The sequence below is a fragment of the Panulirus ornatus genome, chromosome 2 (assembly GCF_036320965.1).
Source record: "Panulirus ornatus isolate Po-2019 chromosome 2, ASM3632096v1, whole genome shotgun sequence".
Classification (NCBI taxonomy): domain Eukaryota; kingdom Metazoa; phylum Arthropoda; class Malacostraca; order Decapoda; family Palinuridae; genus Panulirus; species Panulirus ornatus.
Window position 1 is genome coordinate 18,511,207 of NC_092225.1, and position 18,675 is coordinate 18,529,881.

Consider the following 18,675-nt stretch of genomic DNA (forward strand, 5'->3'; position numbering starts at 1 on the left):
AGGTTCCCATTCTTGATACAATTAATTTCACATTCCAGGGGATTCCAGTCAATTTGCCAACAATTTGGTGAATGAAGGGAGAGGGAGAGGGAGGAGGTGGGAACTCGTCACTTGATTATACAAAAGAAAGAAGACGGGGTGAAAGAAAGGGAGGATTGAAGGATGGGTGGATGCATTCCCCTAGGGAGTTGGGACTGAGTGGGAGAAAAGTGGATGAATGGGGTTGGATGATTGAGCGGGCGGGAGGAGGGCGGGGGGGGGGGGGGGGGGACTGTAAGGGAGGGAGGGAGGGAAGGTGGATGGATGGATGGATGATTGTGGGTTGCAAGGGCGAAGGTTAAGGTAGGTAGCTGAGTGAGATGGGTGTGAGGGAGGTGATGAAAACGATGCGCAAGATTGGGTAATTGGTGGGTAATGGTGAGCGTTGAGACGGAGGTAGGAAAGAGGAGGGGGTAATCGTGAGTGGGTGGTGCCTTACCTACAGGTACTGACGACGAGATCTTGCCAAAGGGCAGGGCTGAACCCTAACGCGTAGCGCTCGCCGCTGGGAGAAAAATCTAAGAGGGAGGAAGAACGAGTCCTTTGAGATACTCGGTCAAGTTTTACGTGTGCTTGTGGAGTGGATACCAGCCATACACGTGTGGGTTTGGCAGATGAATAAAAAAAAAAAGAAGAAAAAGAACAGAGACAGCAAACCCAGGGCCAAGGAGAGGAGTCGACGCTACGTACCTCTACGACCTAAACGAGAGAGAGAGAGAGAGAGAGAGAGAGAGAGAGAGAGAGAGAGAGAGAGAGAGAGAGAGAGAGAGAGAGGTGGGGGGGGGGGACTCGCAGTCACTAATTGAGTATATACAATACTCACATCCAGTTTTCCCCCTTCACCATGTTTCTCTCGTCTAACTCATCAACTGTTTTTCCCTCATTTTCATCGCATTTCCCCTTCCTGCTCACTCCCCTCATATACCCTTCATCGCATCTATAACTCATCATCATCTTCATTAGCATCATCACCATCATCATCATCCGGCCAGATACTTATTTTCTTTTTTACTCGGGTATATTATGTTTCCCATTTTCTCAACCATCTCATCAATTACTCCCCTGAAGACTACCCATCTTCCCCCCCACCTCTCTCTCTCTCTCTCTCTCTCTCTCTCTCTCTCTCTCTCTCTCTCTCTCTCTCTTTGTTACGCACATATTACTTCGGCTTCTTCTCTGCCCTTGACTCGGCCTGGGGGGAGCCGAGAGAACGGTACATTCCACAGACGTTATACGACTACTGGCGTCATCAAGGATCAGTCGACTTTATATATAAACATTTCTTTCCCTTTCCTTAAATAGCCAATCGAACTCTTTCTATCCCTTCCTGTTTAGCAGTCTAGCCAGAGTGGTGGCCACAGCATACCCTACCCGGATAAGCGACACTGTTCCGTTGAATCAGTGATACGTTCCCCCCTTCGTGTTTACCAAACAACAAAATCTGGCACATCCATCGCACCATCGCACTACTGATGTGTATTATCGTAAAGTTGGTTTCAGAACCCATACCTCCGTAATTCGAAATGTCCGGTGCCGAATCGGACATGCGTGTGGAAATATCGAAAGGCTTCGTAAATGCCCGAGCCACTGGCCATCCCAAACCATAACACTTCGTTCGATATGGTAATGCTTAATGTTGCACGTGTGTGAGAATGGAAAATATTTGTGATGGGAAGGGTGTCCCCGCCACATAACTGTCCCAAAAAATGGTCCAAACAAACACAGAGGAAATTTATATATAAAATTCCGGGTTGGATATCGGCAAAATGGAAATTTGATAATAAAAGAAATAAGGTCTTGAGAAAGGCTGCTGCACTGGATGACGCTGTCGTCAATACTGGTGAAATGTACACAAAATTTCGTTACCTGAATATGAAGTCATTTCTCATTTTCACCGAATAGATTAAATCTTTTTAATGTATTAAGAAATATAAATCGTCTTTACATATATATATATATATATATATATATATATATATATATATATATATATATATATATATATATATATATTCCTATGAGTCCACGAGGAAAATGAAGCACGAAAAGTTCCCAAGTGCACTTTCGTGTAATAATCACATCATTAGGGGAGACACAAGAGAGAAATATAACAGTCAGTTGATATACATCGAAGAGACGAAGCTAGGACGCCATCTGTGTCTCCCCTGATGATGTGATTATTACACGAAAGTGCACTTGGGAACTTTTCGTGCTTCATTTTCCCCGTGGACTCATAGGAATATCTTGATCACGCGCAAAATTGTGATCCTTTCCAATATATATATATATATATATATATATATATATATATATATATATATATATATATATATATATATATATATATATATATTAGGGACAGTAATGACAGCAGATCAGAATATGTGTAGCTTGAGTTGAAGTGCCCTATATCAGTAACCCACACTACGCCTCCCTCTCTCTTCCTCCCTCCCTCCTCTTCCTCCTCCCAAACACGTCCTGGTCTCGAGTGCATCTGTGCCCAAACATACGTACCTACCACCAACGTTTTCTTCCTCCACTCCCGCCGACACCCATACCTGATCAATTCACCACATTTCTTACCCCCATATTGACATTTGATCCATATCCAGCCTCTACATGTATTACGACTACACCTACCCATTCTTCATTATAACAACCCTTTACATGTCATACCCCATCATCTTAACTCCCTATCATCTTAACCCTATAAATGTCCCTTTAGCACCCTCATCCACCCTCTTCATATCCCGTTATCTCATTGGTGTCGCGGTCTCTTCATCAGAATCACGCGCTGGAACGTCTCTAGTCGATCGGACGTCGATCACCCGCAGTATGATAACGTCGAGAGTGATGTGAACCTTAACATATGAATATTTCGTCCTTGTATAATATTCAGTATGTAAGGACGAGTTGCCTCCAAGATTACACAGATAACACGTCGTCCTGTACATGAACAAAAGCGACAAAATCTTATCTAATGACTAATTTATGAAAGACAATGAGGATATCGATTTGAAAAAAAAAAAAAGACATTTAGTAGATGAAATTGCCTGCTTCAGGTGCTCATAAATGGCCGTTTAAACGTTAATCGTGTGATTATTACTATTTGCTCAGAGTTGTAAGAATTCGGGGGCTCCCTACCTCACACACCCTGATCACCTACACTACTGACTCTGAATGCACTAGACCACTGGTGGTTCTTCTTTGTGGTGTTTTTCAGCAATCCATATTTCAGTCTGTTGTTAGAGTGACACCAGCAGGCCTCTGGTCTACTGCCTGGCGTATCAAATCCTTTTACTGTATAGTTCAGAGGAAGAGAAAACGAAGAGTATGAAACTGTCCTGCATTTTCTAACTGTAATGTAATGTCCCAGTTTTAATCCAGTTTGGGTGTTGAGCACAAGTTCTGTAGTCGTGGTAGATGCAGCTTAAAATGGTGGTTGCGTGTTCCATTTTGTTGAGCTGAGTGAAGGACAACAACCTTTATCATACGTGTCTTCCCTAAGCCAGATATATTTGATTCCATCATTTTGATCATCAATGAGTAATGGAAACAATAAATGGTTTCCAGTCTCACTCCGATGAGAGGAAGGTCAGATATATTTGTACGTGATTCTGCCTCAACATTCCTTTTGCAACACTTTACACGCATTTGTTTTTCCTGATATAGCGCCACTACATTATCAAGTCATTGATCTTACGACCAATTACTCTATTCACTCCTGTACCAGTGACTCGGGTGTACGCTCTTCCCTTTATAATACGGTACAGAGGATTCCAATTACCATCACTAATGCAAAGATACTATCACGAAGGATATTCATTCTAACTCTTTGATATAGTCGATGTATGGCAGATTGTGGAGCCAATTTCCCTGAACGATCGAGGCTCATCCTGTCCATCAGATGCGGCTGGAATTTTAATTTCGAGTTAGAAAGTTGAAACTTGCCTCATTATGCGCATCAGACTTTCGACGCCTTCAGTTAAGAGATCCTTTATGAAGACAGCAGGTGCTACGTCAGGCATGGTGGTCTACTGTTCACTGCAGTTTCTCAGTCTCCCTTACTATAAAATAGGCACGACTCAAGTTATGGATGGCGGACATGAAATTCCAAAGAGATAAAATTTCGTTTCTTCCAAATCAGAGTTACTATTATTGCTCTTCGAGTCTTCACTGTATGGGAAATTTTGGAGTAGACTTTTAGAGTATCTTTTCTATTATCCGGAGTTTAGCTGTAACTCGAACAACCTTACTACATTGAGTTTCAGCTCAGTGTAAACATGATTTTCGACATAAATCAGTGTCTAATGTAGCAAGAGTTGTAGTGTGTGTGTGTGTGTGTGTGTGTGTGTGTGTGTGTGTGTGTGTATGTGTACCGAAACGCAACGACACGAGTAGATATTAATCGGGACAACACTAGTAATAAATCTAATTTTCACCTCTGGACTAATTTGCATGATGGGCTATTACCATCATCGTCTATCTGTCTGTCTGTTTACCCCTCTGTCTCCCTGCTGTTCGTCTGTCAGTCAACTGTCGTGACTATGTGTCTAAGGATAGATCACCAGCAAAAGTGATCAACTTTCTCGCCAAAGAACAGCCTTAGGCGACGATGCTAGTGAAGATGTGCGAGTGACAAAGTCGTGTGCTTGAGGGGCTCCACATCTGTACGTGAGTGGCCCTCAGCTGAACCCGAGTTACCCTCCTCTTTGCGCTCGGAGAAGTAAGCGGGAGCTGACCAAAGCCCGACGACCAAAATCCCTGGCGAATCGAAGGATCACTTCGCGTTTACGGTGATATTTGTTACTCTCTTTCTCTCTCAGCTTCAAAGACATTTGTAATATGTCTTCGTCGCTGGAGGAAACTTTAATACTATAACATCCCTTGAGTTTCGTTTTCGTGATTTCTAATCCTACTGCTAATCCTTAAGATGGAAGAAAAACCTATTATGGGGGCCATCTGATGAAAGTGTATCCTGTACACTGTCTCTCGCTCGCAGATCACCCCTATCTCACGCCCCTCAGTGTCCTTCATCTGCCCAACGGTGGAGCTTCAGCTGTGCGCCAGGCTCCAAATGACTTCCTCAGCTCTTGGGAGGAAAGCTCGGCCTCGCTGACGGTGTGTGGGGATATAAATGACTTCCTCCAGCCTCAGTCATGGGGGAGACAGAGGGAGAGGAGCTCTTCCGTGCGCCGGTCGATGTCCCAAGCGTTGTTACGTGTATTCGTGGCTCAGTCAGGCGTACATCGGCATGGCCCAGCCCATGGCGTAGACCAACTGCGTTTAAGCTCCTGGACGAGTATCCGCATACATATGCAACGCGCTGAAATATGCAATATGTAGTTTGTGCCCGAACATAGAGACTTATGGTCACTGGCGATTTGGAAATTTATAACCTCTACTCTATAATATATATATATATATATATACATACATATATGTGTGTGTGTGTGAATAATCATAAGCACTGTACCTGGAACCTTTACCGAAAGGCGTCCTAGCTTCGTCTCTTCGTTGTATATCAACTAACTGTTATATTTCTCTCTCGTATCTCCAGTGATGATGTGATTATTTCAAGAAAGTGCACTTGGGAACTTATCGTGTTTCATTTCACGTGGACTCATAGGAATATATATAATATATATATATATATATATATATATATATATATATATATATATATATATATATATATATATATATATATAATCTTTGAAGTACGATAAAAAAGAAAAATCTTTGGACTTCAGAGAGACCTGGACAAAGGCATCGGCTCGCTCTTTCATTTCGCGAGGCCAAACCGGTTTCTCCACAATTTTCTTCGCCTGGAATGACTTCAGGCTCACGGTGCCAGGCACTTGATTAATTTTCCAGAGGTTCTCGATCGGTCATTGGAAATTTCTCATCTGCACACAAGGTTTCGTCAGTCATTCCGCAAGGAACCAATTAGTCAAGTTGGGAGAAGGGAGATTAGGGCTGTCTCCCCGTTTGTTCACGGGAAAGGGGGTAGGTCATCCTCTTGTGTGGTGAGGGGTGTGATCTTCCATATTTGTGGGGGGGGGGGGGAATCTTTCAGTTCAGCGGGTCGATCTTCCAGCATGTGTGGTGGGGGGATCGATCTAATAGCCTGGTCAGGGGTCGATCACCCAGCTTTGTGAGAGCGATCTTATGTTCTCGCCTGAAGCATATTTAGCCTTTTGATGTAGGTGTATTTTGGCTTTCCAGGGAGGGATTACTCCTCTCACTTGAGATGGGTGAAGAGAATGGTTCAAAGGAGCAACCATTCCTTCCACGGGGTGGGATGTTGGGGGCACTCCCTCTTGAAAGTGGGAAGGGGCGAGTGAAATAATCAAGATATTATAAATTCACGTTGTTCTCAACGCACCTCAGACTCCCTCACCATCTATAACAAAGTGTAGTCCTCATCAGGCTGAGTAGATGCAAATGTAGTCGCTGCCTCCAGGCTAACAGAAGCGTGGCATGAAAATGACCATGAGAACTAATCTAGCAGGTTTCTCATATCTATTTTCTTGTCTGTCTATGAAGAGAAGACTTCATGTGTCTGAGTTTATACAAGACGGGGTTGTTACGGTGTCTGCCTCTTGTTGAAGCTTCATTCCATCATTCTAGGGGTGCAGGTGCCAGGCGTCGTCATGGCACCTAGCGGTATCTTGAGATAGGTCTCAGTTCGCAGACAACTTTAGTTACGAGTTAAAAAGAAAAATGTCTTTTTCCTGCTTACACTTCACAGGGGAAAATCTTAAGGTCTTCCCATCAGGAGAGGGTCTTCATCACATGTAATAGTAGTCGACATAGAACGCCGCCGTGCGATTCAGAGACATGAACTCATGCTTCACCTGTAGCAGGAAGGTCTTCTGGAACTCATTCTAGATACGAACTCATGAAACGCTCCTAGCAAGATTATAAGGAACCAGTAACAAAAACCTTGTGCCACGTCTTCAGGGAGGTCTTCGGGCATTCGTTCAAGAAACATGAAATTGTGGCGCCTGCAGCAAGCAGGTATTCGGGCAGCACTCGATCCAGAGAAATTAGCTCGTACCATGTCTCCAGCAGAAGTGACCTGGGTCACAGCGCTTGCAGCAGGAAGAGCTGTGGGCACCTGATCCTAGGAAATCTGCTTGTGTCACGTCTCCATTAGGAAGGTGTCTTTAGTAACCTGATGCAAAGTTATGAGCCTTACGTGAGAGAAGTCCTCTCTTCTGCTGCTGCTGTTGAGGGAAAGACGAAGTTTTATAATCCTGAAGCTGCATGTGTGAGCGAACAATCGTACATAGGTATAAAAGAACGGATTCATCCCGTTCCATCAGGATTTTCTTTGCCTTACTTACTTCACGACTTCGAGCAATGTCGTAGCTGAGGTCCAGCGTGTCATGCACGTTAATCTTAAATCCCATTGAGCAAGACGAGACGACCCTTGGTTAAGGCGTACCATCGTGTCTAATGATCATTGACGATAATCCATCACTGCTACACCAAGCTATGGGAAAATAATAAAAGCACGCTATGGGACAACGATCAATCATCACTGACGTAACACACAGAAGGAGAATAATCATTTACCATCGCCGCACCATTGCGGTACGACGGGATAATCATATAACGATGCAGCAACTGAGGGTGGGGAGGGTGGAGTAGAGTAATCTTTCAGCAATAGCCCCAACAACAATCCATCACTGACACGACACGTTATGGGACACTGCAATCATACAGTGACGAACTACAGTGAAAAGGCAATAATCATCCTTTTGTGACACAGTGACCAACGGTGGACGAATTCGTCCGCCAACACAACATTCGGGCAGGATATCAACTTTACGTTATCTTTTTATGACATTCCACATAAAACAATACTTGAATGATACACTTTTTTGTATTTTCGGTGCGCACAACCAATGTATCTATTTTTTTTCTCTCTCTCTCACGTTACAGTCGTATCACATCGAAAAAAAAAAACGGGCAAAAATTAATGAAGGTCAAAGGCTTTTTAAACTGAGGCTTCGGTTAATTTGTTGTATCACTTCTGGAATACTAAAACATCCAGTAACCATACTGACTATATCTCGTTCTCTCTGATACCAATAAAACCTCGGAAACGTGGGGGGGGGGGGGGGGGGAAAGAAAAATGTGGCTATCAAACATTACGGACGATAACCCCTTGTTAACATGAGTACATACGCAGACTTATACGCCTTTTATTAAGTACAGTACTAAAGACCATCAGACATACGCACTTCTGGAAGAAGGGTACAGCGTCGTAGGAGCCAGCCTTTCCTCCTTAGGGGTCGTCTGGAAGCAGAGTCACGGTAAAAGGATCACAACAGGACACCGAAACCTGGTGGGTTTGGGGGAAATCAAGAGATTTGATCCCACTCCAGTGGGGTTAACCTGACACCTCAGTGCCTGGAATGGGTGGGTGATGATGTGCAAGACTCGAGTAGTGGGTGAGACTGGTAGTGTCCCGAGTGGTGATGGGTGATGATACTAATGGCCTGAGTGGTGATGGGTGATGATACTAATGGCCTGAGTGGTGATGGGTGATGATACTAATGGCCTGAGTGGTGATGGGTGATGATACTAATGGCCTGAGTGGTGATAGGTGATGATGTAGATGACCTAAGTGGTGATGGGTGATGATGTATGCGGCCGAAATGGTGATGAGTGATGATAGAGATGGCATGAACAGTGAGGGTGATGATGCAATGACCCGAGTGGCGAGAGATGATGATGTAAACGGTCTGCGTGGTTGGTAAAGTACATTATTAATGGCTTCTTCACTATGTTATAAACCGTCTTTAAACCATTTAGAGAAATGGTCATGTAGGTAGCGGGATACATACTTCAACGTCATATATGATAAAACTGACTGAAATAAACATACAAGCACTAGCAGTCTTCTCTTAGTACTTTTTAGCAATACTTTATATGCGTGGACAAATCATGACTTCTTCACGCATTTCTGAACCATGTGCATGACCATCCATTCTATCCTAACCCCCTCTGCATGACTGGTCAATCTACAGGGATAATAATATCTTTCTGGCTGTCCTTCTCATCGTCTGCACCCAGTAAACAGGGTTGGGGGGAAGTGAGCCAGCCACATGACGCAGACGCTACTGCTACATATGACAAATAAGAAGTGTCACAAACGTGGATTGAAAGTCAGATGTCAGTAAACAATGGGGCAGTCATCATCTGTTTGGCCAGTCCCAAATCCCACCGCCAGTCTTGATCAAAACTCCTGCCGGGATGAATATTATATATATATATATATCATAGAGAGATATGTATAGCTGAGATGAGAAGCGATGAAATGTTACGAGGAGCTGCTGTCTCTGTGGGTGAAGGCCCGCTTGACAGGTGACAAGAAAAGTTATATCATGGAAATATATAAAGAAGTGGAGAATTCTCCACTTTCGTAAAGGTTTCCTCCACATAAACCTCCTCAGCATGTGCCACGTGAAGACTTTCCCTTGTCGAGAAAGAAGCCTTCGTAGCCTTTCACTGCCAGCCAGTGTTTCCATACTGGCCGCTTCCGAAAGAGCCGAAGCTCCTGATGTTGCAGAATACTTTGATTTCCTCTCCTTTGCTTCTAGCCATCCCCTAACTACTCCAGTGACTTCGTGCGTAAATGTCTCATAGAATTTTTTCAGGATTCCATACCTAAAGCCTTGAATTAGAGACGAACTACAGGAGAAGAAAAGGCAAGTATAGGAATGATAGCTAACCGTCTTCAAGTCCAGCCTACCCATTTTCAGTCCAACAGTCTCCACAACTTAGATCTCCACCCCTTTTTTTTCTATTCATTAGCTGGAACCTCCTTTTTTTTCTATCTTTTCTATCTGGAACCTTTCTTTAAAATGCACAATGCAGTACACTCCTGTAGCTTTAAGAGATACGTGTCCAAGACTCGTCCTCCATCGTTTTTTTGGGGCGTTAGAGACTTTAGAAGTCTATAGTTACTTTGTCCATGTAATACCGGCAGTTGCTACTATGCATCGTATTCCTAGGATGTGTAAATCCAGCATCTCCATCCATCTCCAGACCAACATACCCATGTAAACAATCACAAAGAGAACGTCATCGCCAAGAAAGTCATAGAAAAAGAATATATTCACACCGTCGTGTTTTGGGGTCGGTCCATCTGTCACAATCAGCTCTGTCTTCACACTCAAAAATAATATCTTCCTTCAAATGTGTGACGTCACGGTGTAGTCTTACGCAAAGATCCCTTCAATTAGCCTTCTTCCTTCTCTGACGTCCTCTTCCTCACGTCTGAGTAAACATAACATCCTTAGTTCTTAATGGATTACATTAAGACTATTTTTCTGACAACAATGAAGTCCCCAGGAGGTCTGTCTGTTCTCGTCCCTACCTTCTCTCTTTTGCCAAATTATGAAACCTCTCTCAAAACTAGCCTCCACTTACCTAGTTCAAGAGTAACTCTATGTTCCTTTCATAAATTCTGATCTCACAATGATCTTGTTAACTTTAACCTCGCAGCACTAGAATTAATCATAAACGTATTATTAATTATTTCTCGAGAACAGGACGAGTTTATTTACCAGTTTCAAACTTCAGCATAACCCCTGGCCGCACTTTGTGCTACCGTCAACATTTTCCTCTCGTGTGTCCTCTTACTGCTACTACCTTCATGGTATATAGAAAAATAATACAGATAGCTTTCACTTGCCTAATCTCACCCAACCAGTACTATGTTCCAAGTCTTGCCATTGCTACACAAGTAAAAGAAAAAAAAAAACATATTTACAAGTTCGGTCTTATCTTATCTTACAATCCCCCGCACCTCACCACTGTGGAGATCCCTCTCCTGTACACGGGTTTTTCTTCCTTCCACATACAACCTGCAGCATTTCAAACGGAGAGCATGCAAACACATCCCGTCATCTCATCTCCCATAAATTGCTGGGCAAACTTTGCCTGTACACAGACCACGGTATCTGTACCTCGGTGCGAGTGTGGTATCTGTTGTGACGGGGCAACTTCCCCAGCTACGGTTTTTAAGCTAGAGGGGAGAGAGAGAGAGAGAGAGAGAGAGAGAGAGAGAGAGAGAGAGAGAGATTCCTTCTTGCCATGGAATATATGCTGTACTACAAGGACTGTGGCATCAAAATTCGTCCATAATAATCGCTTTTTTCATTCACTCTCATTCATTCACCAATCTACTCATTCATTCATTCATCATACCATATACTCAACTCGCGGACAGCTAGTTACACGCCTGATCCAACTTGCCTCAAACCTGCACACGTTTTAAAACTCCTTGGACGCCCGTTTAAACGCTTCCTCCTCGTCAGATGTAGAATTTCTCGAGAGCAAACTTTAAAAGCTTCACAGCTGCCGGGGCATGGCAGTGATCCTGAAATATTTAAACTCCAGCGAGTCCGGAACGTTCAAAAAAAAAAAAAAAAACACAAAGGGAAAATCCTCGAGTGCCGATGTAAATGCTTCATGCGAGACACGCGGGGGCCTTTAAATATACGCGTCTGGCATTTACACTCGCTGATACAAGATATTTAAATTCATCTCCAGCGAGAGCAATAAGGCCGGCGGTGAGCCAGAGATATTTAAACCCCCAGCGGCCGAGACGGTCAAACAACCCCTGTCTGCCTGGGTCATTTAAAGCTCCAACACGTCTTGTGCGGCGACCAAGAACTTTAATCGCCGCCACGCACGAGGCATTTAAACATGTACTTGAGGACTTCTAAAAAACGTTTCGAAAGCACTGGGATTTTAACTCTCACTAGAGAACGGCGCCTTCCTACGGTCATTTTGAGGGGGTGGTATTAAACTGTCTCCCGAGCTATCTATTTAATGGCAATACGGCGTTTTCTTGATGTACGAGGAACATTATCCCTCAGTGTAGAACCAGCGATGTGTTTAGTTTACCATCAATAGAACCAATGTAATACTTTTTTACCGTGTAGAACCAGTGATCTATTATGAAGTATATCACCAATATAACCAGTGAACCACACTTTTCAGCGTAGAGCTAGTGAGTTATCAAAAGCTTAACACAAATAGAACCACCAGAGTACTCCATTTTCTCAGTGTAGAACCAGTCATTGGTTCAAAGTTGAACACCAAACAGAACCAGTGTGTGCTGTGTTTCCAGGTGATAACACCAGTGGTGCTTTGCAATGCCCAGCTCTGGCACCAGGTCAATGTTATGGTTCCCCCATTGCAGAACCAGTGCTACAGTACGTTTCCCAATCATAGATCCATTCATGTCTTACGTCATTGGTTCGTACATATAATGGACGACTAAATCATTTACAGAAGCATTAGAAAGAAGGGAGTATACATCGTGGTCACTTAGTATGATACAACTGTGGGCGTAATAACATTATATGACCTTGTACCATACCATCTTGCGTTTCCTTATAGCACAGAGTAAAATACGTTTCAGTGTAATATATATATATTTATATATATATATATATATATATATATATATATATATATATATATATATATATATATATATATATATATAGTTCAGTGTTATATCTGCGCGTTCCCGTTTGAATAATATACCGTCTTGATATAAAACTCTTTAGTACACGATCATTATAACATACACACACACACACACACACACACACACACACACACACACACACGGGGCCGCGCGAGTGTAAAACTCCCTCACCGTCCGGTAAAGAAACGGTAATTACACATACGCGCATACACACGTCTGTCAGTATCATCCCTGCTGGCCATAAGCGAAGAAAAGAGGTGTTACACCTCTGGGAGCAGTCTGGTAACACCAAGGCGTTCACACACACACACATACACACACACACACACACACACACACACACACACACATAAGTTACACCCTTTTAAAATGACCGTCAGCGTACTGCTCGCTGATTCGATCCACGTCCCCAGCCCTTTCTTACGACGCTATCGACCTGCTGAGCCGCGGATCAGGTGGGGGATCAAGGCGAATGGGATCATAAAAGGGGTGTAGTATACGGCCAGGATGAGAGTGGATCACTACGGAGGCACACTACCTCGGTCGGGGGGGGGGGGGGGGTAAAGGTGAAAGTTCAGAAAAATGTGTGTGTGTGTGTGTGTGTGTGTGGGTGGGTGGGTTAGGGGGTTGGTTGAGTAGGGAAGAGGGTCAAATACTCTCCCTCCATCAGAAAGCTAGGGTAAAACTCGCCTGTATGACTGTATGATTCGGAAGAAAAGAGGGTTTTGTGTTGGGACAAAAAAAGAAAGAAAGAGTGGGAGGACGTTTGGTAAAAGTACATCCAGAACAGAAGGCCGAGAGAGTACATCATCTTGGAGATGAGTCGTTGGATGGTAAGGTGAGGTGTGGAGTGAGGAGGTGGGGAGGGAAGAAAGGCTTTACGGGAGATCATCTGGAGATCAGAACGGCACCTCCTCCCTCTCCTAGAGAGGTTGGAGGTAGGGGTGGGGGGGGAGTCTCCAAATATGAAATTACCGAGATGCCATTTAACTCGGGGGGAGAGAGAGAGAGAAGAGAGAGAGAGAGAGAGAGAGAGAGAGAGAGAGAGAGAGAGAGAGAGAGAGTTAAGCAGATGGTATGGGGGGCTCGTGGCGAGAAAGAGAGTGAGAGACAAGAGTTACATCGAGTTACACACAAGATGCACACACCACACAGACCAAGGTCCAAGCGAGATGGTCTGGCCTTAACACTCTTGAAAAAGATGGTGCCCTTAGAATCAGTACAAGAAAAGGATAGGAAAGCAGAGAGAGAGAGAGAGAGAGAGAGAGAGAGAGAGTACACAAAATATTATCAGAACTATAAAGGCTGAGGAAGATAAATATAATCATTTAGCAAAAGAGAGGCGGAAAATGAAGGTAAAAATCATCTGTAAAATTTCCCCATCAAATTAACCAAATCTTTCATAAGCTTTAGGTCGGTAAATGTAGGACCAGAACTGACTGAGATCCAAGAGCTATCTTGCTGGTCTTCACGTAAGGCATAAGACTTGAGGGTACATGTGTCAGAAGGCGAGGGAATTGAGACGAAGGGAAGACAGAGGATAAAATGGTCGGGTAACCGGTGCATGAACATGCAGGAGGGTGCGAGGCGTGCATGGGATAGAGCAAACTGTAGCGATGTGCTACTGAGGTAGTGACACGCTGTCAGTGGGGTTCACCATGGAATAGGAAGTGGCCAGGGCAAACCACGGCAAGGTCTTTGGGTCCTGGCTGTGGACAGAAGGGCTCAGTAAGTTTCGGTGCATTATACATCACGTCTAGATAGTAGATATAAGCTGAGTGCCGTAGCTTCGTTTGTTCCAGGCCCTACCCCGCAGTTAAGGCGAGAAAGAGAGAACATTCAAACAAGATGTTTGAATATATATATATATATATATATATATATATATATATATATATATATATATATATCGCCTTTCATTGATGGTCCAAAGGTCTAATAATGACCCACCTCAACACCCTGGAAGCGGCATTACAGTAATGCAGAACGATAATACATCAGTTATGGTCGCGCTGTTGCTTCTGCTGTCACTTCTCGTGTACAAACAGGGGGAGTACTGGGAGAACTAGCTCCAACTGGTCGTACTGGGTTTCAAGGATACAAAACCTTTCAGTTCTGCTTAAAAGTAAATTCGAAAAACAAAGCGCCATTTGAATACTTGGCGAAAAGTATTGAAAGAAATCATTAATGGCCAAAAGGCCTTAGTTTAATGCCTCAAGAAGGACCAAGAGTGAAGAGTTGCTTCCACAAGATCACCCCTGGAAACCACGGCATCTTCTTTAGAAATATCTAATGCCTAAATTCCTTTGCATAGGAAGAACGTAAATCGCACAGTTCCTTCCATTCGAAGAATTCACGACCCACGCTACTCTTCCCAACAGGAACAGCAAAATAAACACAAAACCTCCTCGTATATGCAAGGAGAAAAAAAAAAAAAGAATATTAGAGTTAATCTTGAACCGAGAACTCGGGGCACAGTATTGCTCCTGTGGGAGGACACAAGGACCAGAAGTTTTCTCCCACATGGAAAGTCTGAGACTTACAGCACTTCCCCTTCAGGAATGACTTTGCATAACATTCCTCAGCCACAGGAGAACTCCGGTATCCACAGACTTCCCTATACAGGAAGACCCTACGGAAATACAGATCCTCTCCTACTGAAGGACCCTACCTTTCGCAGCTCCTCTCCTTCAGGAGGGACTCTAAGGCCCAGCAAGATAAGAGAAAACCAAGCATCCATATTTACTCATTCGTAACGCATTGCTTGGTTGGGCATTGCACAAGTCATGATCAAATTCCTCTCAGCCATCAAGGTTGGCTCTGATGTTTCCTGTAATACATGCCAAGTACCTGAGCTGGTAGGTCTACTATCGGTGTTGTGTTGCAGTAAAGCAAAATCATTATCGCTTCCGTAGGTAACGTCTCAAAGAAACATCCGTAAAAAAAGAAAAGAAAAGAAACAAAGAAAAGATAATAACTGCTCGAAGATTATATGACATTTAAAGAGAAAGTATCTAGTCCAAATTAGAAAATAATGTCCTCGTGATAACGTAATCAACAGAATTATCTTATGGAACAAATCTTAAAAAGAGTTCTCAGATAAACTCCTAGAACTGGAAAAATAAGATATTCAGAAAAACAAGAACAATGTATCCCACTATGAAATACGTTGCTGAGAATGAGAAATATTCCAAAATAATGATTTCACTCGAATGGAAAAGCAATCTTACTCCCTCCCTAAAATAAAGTTGTGGCAAAATACCAAAATAAACAAAAAAGACACGTAACGCTATATGTACGCAAAGGATTTATATTTCGTACAGTTTACTGGATATTCTGCAAATATTGTGAAACAGTGTGACTGAGGTTTATATACATAGATATATAAATACATGAATAAGTAAATGAATTTTGAATTTCGAAACCAAAAGTAGCGACTTTGAGTAAAAGTATTTATCTAGATAAGGCCAAGTGTTCAGGTATATTTGCCTCTGCAAGTACACACACACACACACACACACACACACATACACAGATAAATGCTGATGAAAAATGTATTTAAAAGTCTGTACGAATTATATAGTAAGCACAGTTCTGAAATAAGGTATCTAAACACACGCACAAACACAGACAGACAGACATACAGATAGATAGACAGATAGATTGATAACTAGCAAGATGAGAGAGAGAGAGAGAGAGAGAGAGAGAGAGAGAGAGAGAGAGAGAGAGAGAGAGAGAGAGAGAGATGAAATAGAGTACCCATCTGAGAGAGTGGCCACATCAGGGACTCTGAGGTACAACCCTCCCGGTGACAGAATACGACATGGAATTATTCCAGAAGTTCAAACAGATGTGTTAGACCGGAAGAAAAATGAATTAAAAACGATTTCGAGATGACCTGATACATTACGTAGCCTCCTGCCATTCCCCTCTATCCCTAACCTCACCACTCGCAAAGAAAAAAAAAAAGAAGAAAATAACGCCCCCTTTAACTTTGGACATGCGGGTTTTCTTTCCCTTAAAAATGGAAATGGAAAACCCTCTTAGTTTCTGGTGAACAAAAAAAACCTTTAGCACAAAGTTCTGGGCTACGCGGTCGGTGGCAAGACTTGGGATGCAGAGAGGAGGAGGAGGAGGAAGGAGGAGGAGTAGGAGAGGAAGGAGGAGGAGGATGAGGGAGAAAAGGAGGAGGAGGAGGATAAGAAGAGCGATTGGGGATGAAAGAGGAGGAGGAAGGGTAGGGAGGAGGCGTATGAGCGAGGGAGGGAGGGAGAGTTGGAAGACGGGGAAGGGTGAGCGGGAGTTGCAGGGAGGGATGGGGAGAAAGGAGGAGAGGCAGATGTCTGGAGGTAGAGGGAAGGGTGGCATGATCCTCCCTAGGAGGATGAGAGATGAATCTGATGATATTCGCCTCCTTGGGTCAGTCAGGATGCTGGCCGGAGATGGACTCGCTGCTCTTGCTAAAAGCCCGGATATAAGGAGCTACCATCCATACTGCTTTCCCCCATTGCCCATGTAAACAGCTGGATATGTACGCTCTCCTCAGTAAGAACTTCGACAGTGTTGGAAATAATAATATATGACGTATGTCAATCACCAATTGCCAGATCATCGAATCAATGAAACATCCAACCAGCACCTGGAAACTATGTGCAGCAAGATCTGTTTAACTGTGTGTGTGTGTGTGTGTGTGTGTCAATGTATCCCATCGTCAGTTTCCACACCACTTCTATATATCAACGCAGCATACATGCACATTACGTGTCTAACGACATGAAACACATATTAGTTTACCCAAATGCAACAAACAATGCGTTATTCTACCTTCTTGCCTTCAACCCTTGCACTACATTAACCTGACTCCAATGATCATGATCCATTTTCCACTCGAATTCCTGTATCACCAGCACTGCACTTGCCTCGCGTCGTCACCATCGGACCCCCTGTGCAACTCTGAACGTACACCACCACCTAGCCGTAATGCTACCAATAACTAGCACGAATTCACCACAAATGCATCCGGGCACCTCACCTCCTCTGGGTTACACTAACCCCTCGGGTGTATTAACGTACTCTGTGGTCACGATCCTTCGCTGCGCCAATCGGCTAATCATCCCTGGCGCCAATAACAACTGGCGAAATTTTCAGAGAGTACCAGTCCTACGATAACACTACGATGCATCTATAACATGCATAGAAAGCTATTGAATAAACTTGCTAATTTACGCAATGGGTAAGTAAAATCTAATACATGACCAGCTACGTACGGAAAAGCTCTCTATGCAATAATACTCGAGTCTTATTTACCTTGTAGTCTTCGGTGCCACTTCCAGTCCGTCCGTACTGTCCAGGAATTGCCAAATGACTGTCCTCTATGGGTATCAACCGTCAACACTGCAAAGAACAATACGCTGTTTGGTATATACTCCAGGAATCACGTCGCTGGTATATCCTTCATCAGACGATAAGTACTTTATAGAGAGTGACATCAGTCTCTTACCTAATATATCTCTCTGGAATCACTGAAGTTAGCGTTCCTAAGGCAGACACTTGCAAAGGACCACGGTAAGGGGAGCAGCCAGAGTGGCCCACACACAGAGAATTTGAAACGAGAGAACCGATGAAGGATTTAGTATGTAATAGACTGGAAAGTAGTTAGCAGAATCAGTGCTGGGCCTATGGAAAAAAAAAAAAGAGGTGCCACCTAGAGTTTTCTTCTTAGCCGCTTCTGTGAGCGCCATCTATTATCTGGACATGCAAACAGCCGGCGAGCTCGCATTTAGACATGAGGGACAGATGATTTTACGATGATCCTTTGATATGGCAGGCCGGTACAGGAGCAAGTAAACTATTCTTTATTTCCAGTTTCTTGATATAATGAATGCAGTCCATTGCGGTCACACAACTCTCGTAAATGGATAAGCAGGTGTGAACAATCAACACCCGTCCGAAACACTAGCTGAACCAACTGATGAAAAGAACTCGAAACTTAACCCTAGGAAAAATCTACTTGGTTTATTTACTCGCAATGAAGCACTGGCAGTGAACAAGTTTGGGCTTACCAGTCTCTTTCATGCATGACCCCCCAAAAAAAATCAGAGCTCATACCGTTT

General features: G+C 43.5%; 1 protein-coding gene across 4 annotated transcripts in view; it reads right to left on the reverse strand.

Moving 5' to 3' along the window:
- LOC139753802 (protein Wnt-9a-like) overlaps nt 1–18,182 on the reverse strand; it is a 99,726-nt gene extending 81,544 nt beyond the window's left edge. For all 4 annotated transcript variants that reach the window (XR_011713777.1, XM_071670703.1, XM_071670682.1 and 1 more), the window contains exons 1-2: nt 18,063–18,182; nt 17,870–17,956 (exon numbers count right to left, since the gene is read on the reverse strand). The gene's annotated coding sequence lies outside the window, so the exon portion shown is untranslated. The remainder of the gene's footprint in view (nt 1–17,869; nt 17,957–18,062) is intronic.
- Between the last annotated feature and the right edge of the window lie 493 nt (nt 18,183–18,675).